The 12,385-nt window shown below is 39.0% G+C and overlaps 1 long non-coding RNA gene across 1 annotated transcript; it reads left to right on the top strand.

Annotated features, from left to right (window-relative positions):
- The first annotated feature begins 9,983 nt into the window (after positions 1 to 9,983).
- Positions 9,984 to 10,700, top strand: LOC109406309 (uncharacterized). Its single transcript, XR_003896345.2, has 3 exons — positions 9,984 to 10,284; positions 10,346 to 10,474; positions 10,535 to 10,700. It is a non-coding gene; the product is annotated as an uncharacterized LOC109406309 (long non-coding RNA).
- The last annotated feature ends 1,685 nt before the right edge of the window (positions 10,701 to 12,385 follow it).

The following is a 12,385-nucleotide window of genomic DNA, read 5'->3' as shown; positions in this document are numbered from 1 at the left end:
TCATTATGCAACTGAAATGAGTTGCATAATGAAAAATAGTTGTATAATGTTCATAATGCAACTCATTTGAGTTGCATTATGAATATTATGCACCTCAAATGGGTTGCATTATGAAAAAATCATTGCATAAAATTTTGTATGAAACTCGTTGCAAAACTCGATTTTTTCAGCACTCTTCGTATTTATCCAACTCGGCAAGCCTCGTTGGATAAATGCACGACTCGTGCTGAAAAAATCAACTTTTTGCCACTCGTTACATAAATAACTATCTTGAACCATCTAACCAATAACAAAATATGATATTTGAAGATCAACCAAATAGCTCACTGCTTTTGGTTAGATCTTACCAAGAGCTAAATGTGCTATGATGATGATGATCCAGGAGTAAATTTGAGATATTATTTTCAATACTTTTACCTCTTATCTCAAACAAACAAATATCACTATTTGTTCTCCATATCAAAATATGCTATTATTGCGCTTTTTTCCTCTGCTCGGGTACCCATCCTTTTTCCAGCCAAAATTATGTATGTATAATTGAATCCGAAATTGAACAAACATTCTTCCTTCTCGAAGAAGTAATCACATTTCAATTTCATTCAGAGATCAAATACCTCCACATCCTGAGGAGTTTTGAAACAAATATAATGTGTCTTATTAATGAACCATGTCGCTTCGAAGAAGCCTTTTCGGTTTTGATTCCATCTAATGGATTTTGCGAAAACCTTCCGAATGAATGTATAATTAAGTATGCCTTGCTGAGAAGAGTGCTTAATGCAAACACATAAAAAAGTGAAAGCACACGAATCTGGCTGTTTAATGTGCCGTTTGGGTTTGGAGAAATTTACGATTCTTTTGCAGAAAATTGAACGAAAATTTTGGAAAAAATGATTGCCAGTTGTTTTAATTCTTTTGGCCGATTGTTTATTCATTACACTGATGAAAGTCATGTTTGTATTAGAATTAGATACCGTATCCTTGATTCGTCCAATAACAGTTCAGTTCAGTGATGGTTCACTGTCAAATTTTATGAATCAGCCATTCCTACTAAACCATCCCAAACTGACGAGACCCTCTGATCTGGGCTGCATCGTTTCATTTGCTTTGAAAGCAAACATTTGCCATTCAATTTCCATTCGAAGGCAAACCAAGTTCGGAATCTATGCTCACTCGATATCGATGAACAAACGATTGAAAGAATCGAGCTTGTCAGGAGAGTACCGTGCAAATTGTGATTTGTCTAGACATGGCAATGAAATTTGCATTGGCAAATCGCACTCAGGAAGGATGCATAAAATGCTACAGAATATTGGCTTAAGATGAATGTCTAAATTATTGGAAATGCTGCTAGATGTTTTTATCATAATGTATCTTATCAGCTTATACTTTTATGCCCAGCTACAGGTAGTGTTCTCTATCTCTCCTAACACGAAAGATGTAAATATCAAAGAAAGAAACCTTGACACATGTTTTATGGATGATCTTATAGATGATGCAAATCTTCTAATATTTTAAGATGTTCAAAATGATTCATGGGGCTCTAGGGTAAAACCAGAAACCCCATGAAACATCAATAAGATCCCGGAGCTCTCTGAAATCTCATAAGACCCCCTAAAACGATCCTTAGACCCAATAAAACACCCCTGAAATCCCCATGAACCTTATATGAATTCTCATAAAACTTGGAACCGTCTGAAATGTTTCAGAGACCTCCTAAAACATCCTAAAATGCCACTGAACCCTCTAGATCTAGATGCCCCTGAAAAACCTCCGAATGCCCCTGCGATCCACTTAAACGTGCCTGAAAATCTTCTTAAACATCCCTGGAAGACCAGTCAAACCCCCTGAAATTCCCACAAATGCCCTTGAAACCCTTTCAAATTTCCTGAAAACTTTTTAAACCTACAAAGCTCACAGTTTCATGAAAACCTCCTCTAAATCCATTCAAAGTCATCTGAAATTCTCCCGAAACCTATTTAAAATTCTCTCTGAGACTCACAATTGCTCCACCAGACTGTAGAGTCGGTGACGGATACACGTTACCTGAACGTTACCCTAGGCTAGATTTAAATTATTTGAATTCGATGAGATCAGAGTAGGCTATCAAATAAACGTTCTCTTTTTGAATCACTGTACGACAAACTGGTTGTGTTTTATTTGATCGCCGGTACTACAGTTGGCAACGAGGTGAAAATTTATTGAGCGAAATTGAAGTTTGGTGAAGTGATAGCAAACAATAAATTATTTTGTGATTTAACAGGAAACTTTGTGCGAAGAAGCGGTAAGCAGTTTTATGATTGTGGAGTCGTGTATGTACCGGAAGATATTTTTTGATTAAGGACAGACTTATTAGAATCCCAAAATGGCCGCCACAATGGCCGACTTTGGCACCTACTCACGATTTCGGAAGCACAAATCTCTTCGTAAACAAAACTAGTGCACCTCAGCTTCTTATTTTATGCTTATTACAAGTGAGCAAGAACAGAATAATAAAATGCACTGTTGTTTGAAGGTTGCTTCTTGAGATTTGTACATCTGAAGTTCTGATGCACTGTTTAAGGACAAACGTCTTGAAATCCCGGTTCAACAGTGCAGCAGAACTTCAAACGCACAAATCTCAAGAAGCAAATTTCAAACAACAGTGCATTTTATTATTCTGTTCTTGCTCACTTGTAATAAGCTTAAAATATGAAGATCAGGTGCGCTGGTTTTGTTTAAGGAGAGATTTGTGCGCTTAAAATCGTGAGTAGGTGCCAAAGTCGGCCATTGTGGCGGCCATTTTGGGATCCTAACAAGTCTGTCCTTAAGCGGGATTTCAAGACGTTTGTCCTTAAGGAGAGAGTACACAGTCAGCTGTAGCAGGTAAGCTACCTAGAAGTTAAGCATGGTGCATTAAAAAGAAAACGAAGTTACTTAAAAAAACGCAAGGATGAATGGAAACCACGATTTGATTAGTTTTTTTTTAATTTGAGAAATCCAGGATGCAAGCTGTGCAAAAATTTTCCTTGTTATTTTTCACGCCTTCTCGTTACTATAGAGGCTTACACGGAACCAGAAATCAACCCAAATATAGGTTCTTTTCACTCATATCGGCTCTTACGTGCGAGAACCCAAATTTGGCTATACCGCGTTAAAGCTCTGAGTGGGTAGTTTCGGTTTGATGCCGGCAGAAAATTGCAACCCATCGCAAAGTTCTTTCTACCTAGCGTTAACTTTCGAAGTACCCTAGTGGGTTGAAATAAACCCACTTTTGGGTAAACGTCAAAAAACACAAATTTGGCTTCTCGCACGGACATTATCGGCTAGGTAGCTGCTTCTCGCTTTGTTTTTGACAACAAAGCGAGCGGGAGAGCGAGGAAACAACCCACTGCTGAGTAAAAAGTTCAAGCGGCATACTTATTTTTGCGTTCTTTTAACGTATTTTTTAGGTAATCTGTTTTTTCCGTGTACATCGAAAACAAAACCTCATCGAATTCTCATACGATTTGTAAACATTGCCCTCAAATTTTTTTTGAGGACAAGGACGGCTTTATGGACCGACGCCGAAGGAAAGAAAGAGAAGGAGACAGTGATGACGTCAGCGTGCAAGCGCTCATGGTAACACTGTGTAGGTCGCACACAAACGGTTAAAAAAAAAAAAATGGTTCACATTAACGAGTCTGGAATAACCCCCTGTCATGACGCCATGTTTTTGCAGCCAACATCTTATATGTCAAACTATTGTTTTGGTTGTTTTGTTTGTTTGTTTTGTTTCGTTTTTGAAATGCGTACGGAAGTGGCGAAAGTCGATTGTTTCCTATATTCGTTACGATTCATATAATTTTGGTTGTTTTAGCTAGATAGGATAGTTGAGTCAAAGTGCCGTGATGAAATGTTTTGTATCATCGTGTAATACGGATTTCCACGGATACGTCTACGAAAACGAAAATCCGCCGGAGAAGTTTTCGGCTCATCGACTTCCTGGTGATCCTATTCGACGATTGAAGTGGCTTCAGGCGATAGCGAAAGCCGAAAACACAAAGTTAATACTAGATGAAATAAATGTAAAGTCCATCCGAGTTTGTTCCAAGCATTTCCGTTTAGAAGACTATGCTTTGAAAAATGGGAGGTGGTTTTTGACCAAAACTGCTGTTCCGGTGCTTTTTGAAAGTTACAAAGAAACAGTAATGTATGTGAATCAAAATATTTCAGAGTTCAGATCGAAAATCGAAACTAATGAAAGTTTTCTATAGCCTACACGAAGAGTCCGGGAGCGATGATCTTCAGGAACGGCATCTATATATTAGTAACAACCCAACACAAATCAGGTCCTCTGTTCTTAAACGTAGTTTCCTAGAAGATTCCGGCTTAGGTGACACAGAGCAGGTCATGCCGCCTCCCCCGAAACGCAAAAGGTACATACATAAAATAGGAACATGTTTGCGAGTAATGAAAAGATCGCATTTCTAAGGAATTAAACTCGTGGAGCTCATTCAGATCTAAGGACTTCTAAAGCTGTTATTTAGCATCCTATCAAGTTCAACACAGAACAACAGTTCATTCAGTTTGAATTTGAACCTTTGGATAAATCAAGGTAGTCAAGGAAATTTCCATTATGGAACGCCTGGACCGCCCGGGAATCAAACCCATCACCACCCGTTACCCTCAGCAGGGTCTTGCTGGATACCAACTCGTTTACGGCTTCGGCTATATAGGCTCTGACATTTGAAATTGTAGAATTCTAATAGATTTCAATGGAGCACGTAGATTTCAATTCACACTTTCCCTATGAGATATCTCATGCCCCAATCGCATGACTTACCAAAGTAAATCCTAATGTATCCTACCCACAGTATCTACAGTAGTATATTTATCCTGACACGATCGAGAAAGTGCAGAGAATGACGATCTCTATTAACCCTCGAGTGATCGCGCTGTTGTATTTTGTACAACACGTTGAAAAGTCTCGCTTTTTGTGTTCAGCATTAGCTTGGTGCTGATGGTGGTGGCCAACCGCGCGAGTTAACCGGAAGGTTAACAACGAACGTCTAGCCGTCCTACCCTTCCTGATGACCGAAAGGACGTGGTCGGCGCCATTTGTGACCTAATGATGCAAAGCCTTTCCGAAACGTGACATCGATAACAGCTTATTAAATCCCACTTGCTACTCAGTTCAATTTCACAGGTTCTACCTGGTGCATTAGCTGACGTTCACCCTGGTGACGTAGTGCACGCTCAGCGTGCCAGTCTGACCCAAATGCACGATTAGGTTTATCATAGAGCACAAACTGCGAATCGTGCAGTCTTCAATACTCATACTCCTACTTTTCAAAACAAACACAAAAATTAAGCTAATAAGGAGGACTCAGATCTGCAAAATAGCCTAGCGAGAAATTCTTTTTATCCGAACTTTTCATTACTTTATGTTACTTAAGCTTGTATAGTGAAGTTTGTATTTCCATTAGAGCAATAAGATATGCTGGGGACGTGGCGAAATCGGATGTAACACCAGAAGAAGCACTTGTTCTGCTTCCTAAAGTTCAGGCCAAACTTGTTAATGCACAAAAAACAGTAAAGCTACAAAGATGCCAAATTAAGCGGCTTCGCGATAAATTAGAAAATATGCAACAGGTCATCAACAAACTTAACTCCAAACAGTATCTTTCTGATACTGGAAGTTCCGTATTACAGGTAAATTATTATAATACCATGTAGATTGTCAAAGATTTTCACATGGATTTTCCCAAATATATTTGATTAATTTAGAAATTTGCTTTGGACAATTCTCTGTTCAACGAGCTCGCAACACGAACCAAAAAAGAACCTTGCAGTGACGAACTTCGCAGGTTCGCTACAACTCTTCACTTCTATTCGCCAAAGGCATATTGTTACGTTCGTCACGTGTTCAACAACACTCTACCATATCCTCGAACGATCATCAGATGGTATGAAAGTGTAGACGGAGAACCAGGCATTACCAAAGAAGCCCTCAACACTTTGAAGGCGAAATCTATAGAGATGGAGGCTAAAGGAAAACACTTACTAGGTTGCTTGATGATGGACGAGATGGCGATTAGGCAGCAGGTACTGTGGAACGAGCATACAAAAAGGCTCGAAGGAGTCGTTCATCATCATACGAGTCGTGGGCATCAGTCGTCAGTTGAGCAGACAGCGGTGGCCAAAGAAGCATTGGTCTTCATGGTGACCGGAATTCACGAAGAGGATTCGTGGAAGATACCAGTAGCATATTTCCTCATCAACGGAATGTCCGCCGAAGAGAAAAAGAACGTCATCAGAACCGTCCTCACTAGCCTCCATGACGCTGGTGTCAAGATAATAGCTTTTACGTTTGATGGAACGGCCACAAATATAGCCACTGCTAATGCTCTTGGCTGTGCCATTAAGGGAAGTGCTGTACCCCTTAAAACTACCTTCATGCATCCCACTGCTGACTACGAAGTTTATGTGCTAATGGACCCTGTGCATATGCTGAAGTTAGTACGCAACACGTGGCATTCTCAAAAAGTGCTCATCACTCCTAATGGCACTGCTGAGTGGAAATATGTAGAGAAGTTAAACCAATATCAAAACACAATCGGGCAAAAACTTGCCCCAAACCTAAGTGATCAGCATATATACTTTGAGAACTCCAAGATGAAAGTTGTTTTGGCGGTTCAAGTGTTGAGCACTAGTGTCGCTACAGCGCTGGATGAGCTGAGGAACATTGATCCTGATTTCGCGGAATGTGCTGCAACCGTAGAGTTCATCAACTTGTTTAACGATCTTTTTGATATAACCAACAGCATGAGCAAGAGTGCTCGAGATTTCAAAAAACCCCTGTCGAAAAAGAATTTTGATCTCTACTACGAGGCGTTCAACTACATCGACGAATACATTCGGGGCATACGTTTGCAAAATGGAACAGATATTCTTGATTCACGATGTAAAACTGGGTTCCTGGGATTTCTCGTTGCTTTGGAAAGCTTCAAGGGTATCTTCAAAACGTATGTTGAAGCAAATGAAGATCTCACGGACATTTTTACGTACAGATTTAGCCAAGACCATTTGGAGAACTTTTTCGGTGCGATGAGATCAAAAAATGGATCGAATGACAACCCGAACTGCGTTCAATTCAAAGCAAGTTACAAGCGGTTAATCGTAAACAACGAAATCAGGAATCCGGCGAGCAGTAACTGTGCAAACTTTAATAATATGCAATCCCTGACAATTACGAATACAACCCAGCCAAGCCCAAAAATGTTGCCGTCTAGACCATTGCATACACAGCATCTGACCCACGAACAAGTCGTGACCCCTCGTAATGCGACTATGAATTTAACGGATTACAGCTCGTTCGTCCTGGATGCTGGACTCCACGCAGCTATAAGCAAGCACCTCCCAGAGATTCAACGGAAGCTGGTAGCTGGGCTGAAGTGTGAAAATTGTGCTTCTATCGCAGCCAGAAACGTGGACGCTTCTCTTAGTACCATATGCAAAGCAGCTGAATATGAATTCAAGGTATAATACAGTATTATGCAATTATTCTAATAAGTTTTGTCTATTTTTTATATATTTTTTAAAAATTTGATCTGTTTTTTTACTTACAGTTGCTTGTTGGCGATAAACACGACGTAAATATTGGAAAATACTTCGATTTCCTGGTATCAAGCGCATTACTTCGTGCCCAAAGCGAATTGGAAAACATATTCGAAGCGTTTGGCGAACATGAAAATCCAACTGATCACAAACAGTGTATGATCAGACAAACAATAGTGATTTATTTGAATATGAAGACAAAACTATACAGCAAAAAAATGAAAGCCTTCAAACCAACAAACCGGCAAAAGCTAACAAAACTAATCCTCTTTGAAGGAAACTGATTGGATTTTGACTTGATTGATTAATATTTGATTGATTTTGATTTTCTACACAACTATGATTGGCATACCCTTTTAAGTAGTAGTGAAAAATCACAAATATGATGTTTGTTCGAATAATAAATGATCATTGTTATGCAAAGAAGTAGTCTATATTTCAGTTGGAACGTAATGCCAGAATGGAGAAATAGATCTAAGGCAATCATAATCAAGTCTTCAGACAGTCTTCAAGCTGTATGAAACGGCTAGATGATGATCACCCTTAAAATTACATTAAGTGACTGTAAGTGAAGGTAATTCTTCACATCAAACACTAAAATCTGTTGCGGTAAATATCACATTTTCTTTTACATCCAGAAACATGACTGGAAACGTGTTAATTTTGCCCTGTCCTACCCTATTACATACAATAAAAACCTCAATTCGTCGAGCTGAGTTGATTGGTATATGTGACTTGACCCTCCGAGCCTTCTATCAAAAAGTCATTTTTGGAGTGAACATATAGCCTTTCCAGTACACTTAGTGTACGAGAAAGGCAAAAACGAACTAAGGAACTTATGGTATTTTGGCAGCTTTGTTCCCTTCATAATTTCTAAAACCTATTGAACACAAAACTGACCTCAAATATTTCCCTACCAAACTGAATTATACGGCCAAGTTTCAGGCCATTTGGATTGGAAGACAAAAACCTCTCATGACGAAGAGAACAAAACTGCCGAATATGTCAAAGTCACCCTATGTAAAAACAAGCGCATACAAATACCACAAAAACGGCTTCGAGATGCTAATTGGGTGTGGGGTCATTTGGACATGGGGTTCTATTTCTGGCACGTTCCTCTTATACCTCATCCAATTATTCATCAATTGACTGGAATTCGTGAGCACGGTGAGATACGTACATAATCCAGCCGTAAAATTAGTCATTTGGTAAATAATTGACTGAGTCATAAGCGTAAAGTGTCCAAAGAGGTCCCCCTGCAAAGAGGTCCAAAGAGGATCCGCACCCCAAGTGCATGGTACTCACTCACGATTCACTGCAGTGCAAGTTTACAAAATACAATGCGGTCTTAGAAGCAAAATCAAATCTCCTTTCCGCTGTTCGGATATACTGTACAGAAAACTCTTTAACACAGTATAGGGTAGTGTTCAGAACTGTGCTTTACGTAATACACACTCTATTCAGGCTTACTTGAAGATGTTCCATTCAGTTCTCACATAATTTACAATCGCTGATACATGCGCTGATATATTTCCGATAAACTGCTCAGTACATGTTCCAATTCAATGTTCGTTGGTTTTTTTTTTCTTCCAGCAGCTAGGGTTTCTTCTCTTCTTCATTCTGGAGCATCTGGGCGACAGCAACAACCGGATGATTTAATCCCACTGGAACAGTCCTCTTTGGCTGTTGGTTACTCCGTCAATCAATCCTCAATCCCGTTGCCTCTTCTAATGCTGGATGGGCAAGAAAACGATGACCGCGGCAAACACATATATGCTGTCGTTTGGCCATGACCGCAGTGACCGTGACCGTGCAATCGATGCAGTCGAAACGTATTAGCACCGGCGGCGCCGGCCGATTTGTGTACAGCGAATCGATGAAACCTCCGGAACGCAGTTTTCGCACAAGTTTCCTGCAAGCGTTAAGCGTTCAGTAGGAAACAAATTGATATGAAACACACTCTTACCTGTTGTTGTTGCTCCAATAATTGCTTATTACTCGGAAAATTGGGGAAATTCTGCTAATAATCGTCACGGAAAACAAAATAATGATACTTTTATTTGCTTCGACCGACCGAGCGACTGGTTTTGTTGATTTTGTGTCTCCGTTTATTTTGTTTACAAACATTTTTTTCGATTGTCAAAGGGAACCATGTATTGTTAGGAACCGCTCAATGCTAGCCGCAAACAAGGTACATTGAATCAGATAGGGATGACAAGTGGTTGGGAATAACAAAGAGGAGAAACGTCAAAATTGGAACAGCCGATTTGCTGTCATCCCCATAGTTCCAATCGAGCAGGAGACCTGTCAAAACGACCAGGATTCGCCACTTTGGTATACTCGAGACACTTTAGTTCACATATGTTTAACAGTGGGGTTTGAAATGTCAGTCTAATCATGAGTCTACACGGGGAAACGAAATAACTCAAAACGGAGATAAAAAGTACTTAAAATTAAGTATTGTGACAACACTTGCTTTTTGGGTACAAACCGAACTGATCGCGAGGTACTTTTTACTTAAACTTGGCGTTATCAACAAAGACTTGCTTTTGGGTGAATTGAGAGTTGTTGTTGTAAAATATTTGTTTTGTTTTTCCCTCGCTGAGGAAGTACCCAAAATGAAGTGCTGTGGTCGCACTTCATTTTGGATGAAAATTTATTGTGCGCCATGTTTGTTTCAGAGTTCGACAGATTTCGTTGTGAATTACGGTAAGTTAGCAAATTAATTAAACATTTTAACATTTTCTTCAACTATTTTTCGATTTTTCAGTGCTTCTTTGCTAAACCCATCTATACATCGACGCGCTACCGCAGATCCCGAAGGCACCCGAGGACAAATCGAAAATAAAGTTGAGCCGGTTCGAAAATGGAAGAGATTAGTTTCAGAACAAAATCGCCGGTAAGTTTTAATAAAATAAAAGTAAGAACGCAATCTTATTAGTTTCTTTTAATTTGGCAGCAAAACAATCGCAGGGCGGAACCAGAGCTGGAAGTGGAGCCAGATAGGACGACGCAACGTGACTACCGTGAGAAGAGCACAAGTTCCGGCTAACGGTGCCTCGAGCAATATTATTTATTGAATTTATTTTTTATGTGCTCTGTATGATGTAGGTATTTTTTATGAAACTGCAATAAAGTTAATTCCACCTCAATAACTTCCAAACATCACTTTACATTGTATTCTGAATTAAATTTCCAAAAAAATCTTTTTTCTGAGACTAGATTTTGGGTTAATTTGAGCCAAAACGCACTGTTCTCAAAAAATTCAATTTCATCCAAAACGGCCTTTTAGTGAAACAACTCAAATTTGAGTACTTTGCGAATAACTCAAATTTGACTGGTTTTACTTAGCTGTCAAGATGGATGAAAAAGACTCAATTTTGAGTTATTTCGTTTCCCCGTGTAACTTCTTATTGGAATTCAGCTTGACAGCTGACTTTGCACAGAGAAAATTATCTACTCAGGGGCTGAGTTAGTCTTACTCAGAAATCGAAGAATCCTTTGTTTTCTTACTCAGTTTCCGTTAAAAGTGGTACAACCCATTGCCAATGGGTTGTCCCACTTTTAGCCGAAACTGAGTAAGAAAACAAAGAATTTTTCGATTTCTGAGTAAGATCAACTCAGTCATTGAGTAGAAATTTTTCTTGGTGTGGTTTTGAAATGCCAAACTTGCTTCTTGTTAGAATTCATTTCTGACAATCAATGTGAGAAAAAGGTAAACAAAACAACAGTTATGTGATTTTATTTTAGGTGAACGGAACGATAAAAGAAAAAAAAGAAATTTAGTTATGTTATTATTATCAACGTAAGCAAAATGTTTCAACGACAGTACCTGTTGTGCTAGTAGGCGAGGAAGTAGTTTTGAATAAGAGCAATCGTGCTGTTGCAAATTTGTGTGTTTAGGAAGTGATTGGTGTTCTTTTGTCGGTGAGGAAAGAAAATAGGTGGTAAGAAGTGTGGTAAGCTTGTCTTAGGGAAGCAAATGTGTGTTCACGCTAGTTTGAAAATACTCATTAATGGGTACTTAAGTACCCATTTCATACTAAAGTGGCTTAACCCATTTAATGGGTATTTGCCGTTTACCCATTAATGGGTATTCGCCATGAACTTCATAAAATGGGTATTTTTTACTCTTGATCCCCAATTCTAAAATGGGTAAAAAATCCCATTTTTCCGGGGGCATTATTGCAGGTTGAGGTTAGGGCATTCTGCAAAACTTTAACAAAAAGAAAGAGCAAAAAAAGTTGATAAAGTGTAATCTAAACTCCATTTTTATTTCGATAAACAAAGAATAGTTATATTTTTAATTAAATTATCTAATTATTCTCCACGCTTGGAACGCATCTGGTTATAAAACTGGCTACCTTGTCGCCGCGGGACATCGGGAGCTCGCACTTTTCGGGACTTAGCCATCCAACTGTAATGAATAATAAACATGTGTTTAAACTTTTCAATTTGACCAGTACGGCTAGACCCAAGATATACCTACGTATTTCCGCAATAGCTCACTTTTCTCTTCATTTCCGCGTTGTCTTTTTTGATAATTCATCACTAAACTTGTAATTCTATCGAGAAGCTCAACAATGGCGGTACTGACAATGACAAACAACCATGCGTACTATTTACCCATTATTATCATCAGAAGGGTAACTCCATGATGGGATTTAAATACCCATTATTTGAAGTCTGAAAAAGCCCCATTTTATGACAGCTCAGTACTGTTGCAAAAAATGGGTACTTAAGTCCCATTAAATGGGTATTTGCAAACTAGCGTGTTAAGAAAAAGTTCTTTATTTTTAGGAGAGCAACT

The sequence above is a fragment of the Aedes albopictus genome, chromosome 3 (genome assembly GCF_035046485.1).
Source record: "Aedes albopictus strain Foshan chromosome 3, AalbF5, whole genome shotgun sequence".
In the NCBI taxonomy this organism is placed as follows: Eukaryota; Metazoa; Arthropoda; class Insecta; order Diptera; family Culicidae; genus Aedes; species Aedes albopictus.
This window is presented reverse-complemented; position numbering and strand designations above follow the sequence as displayed.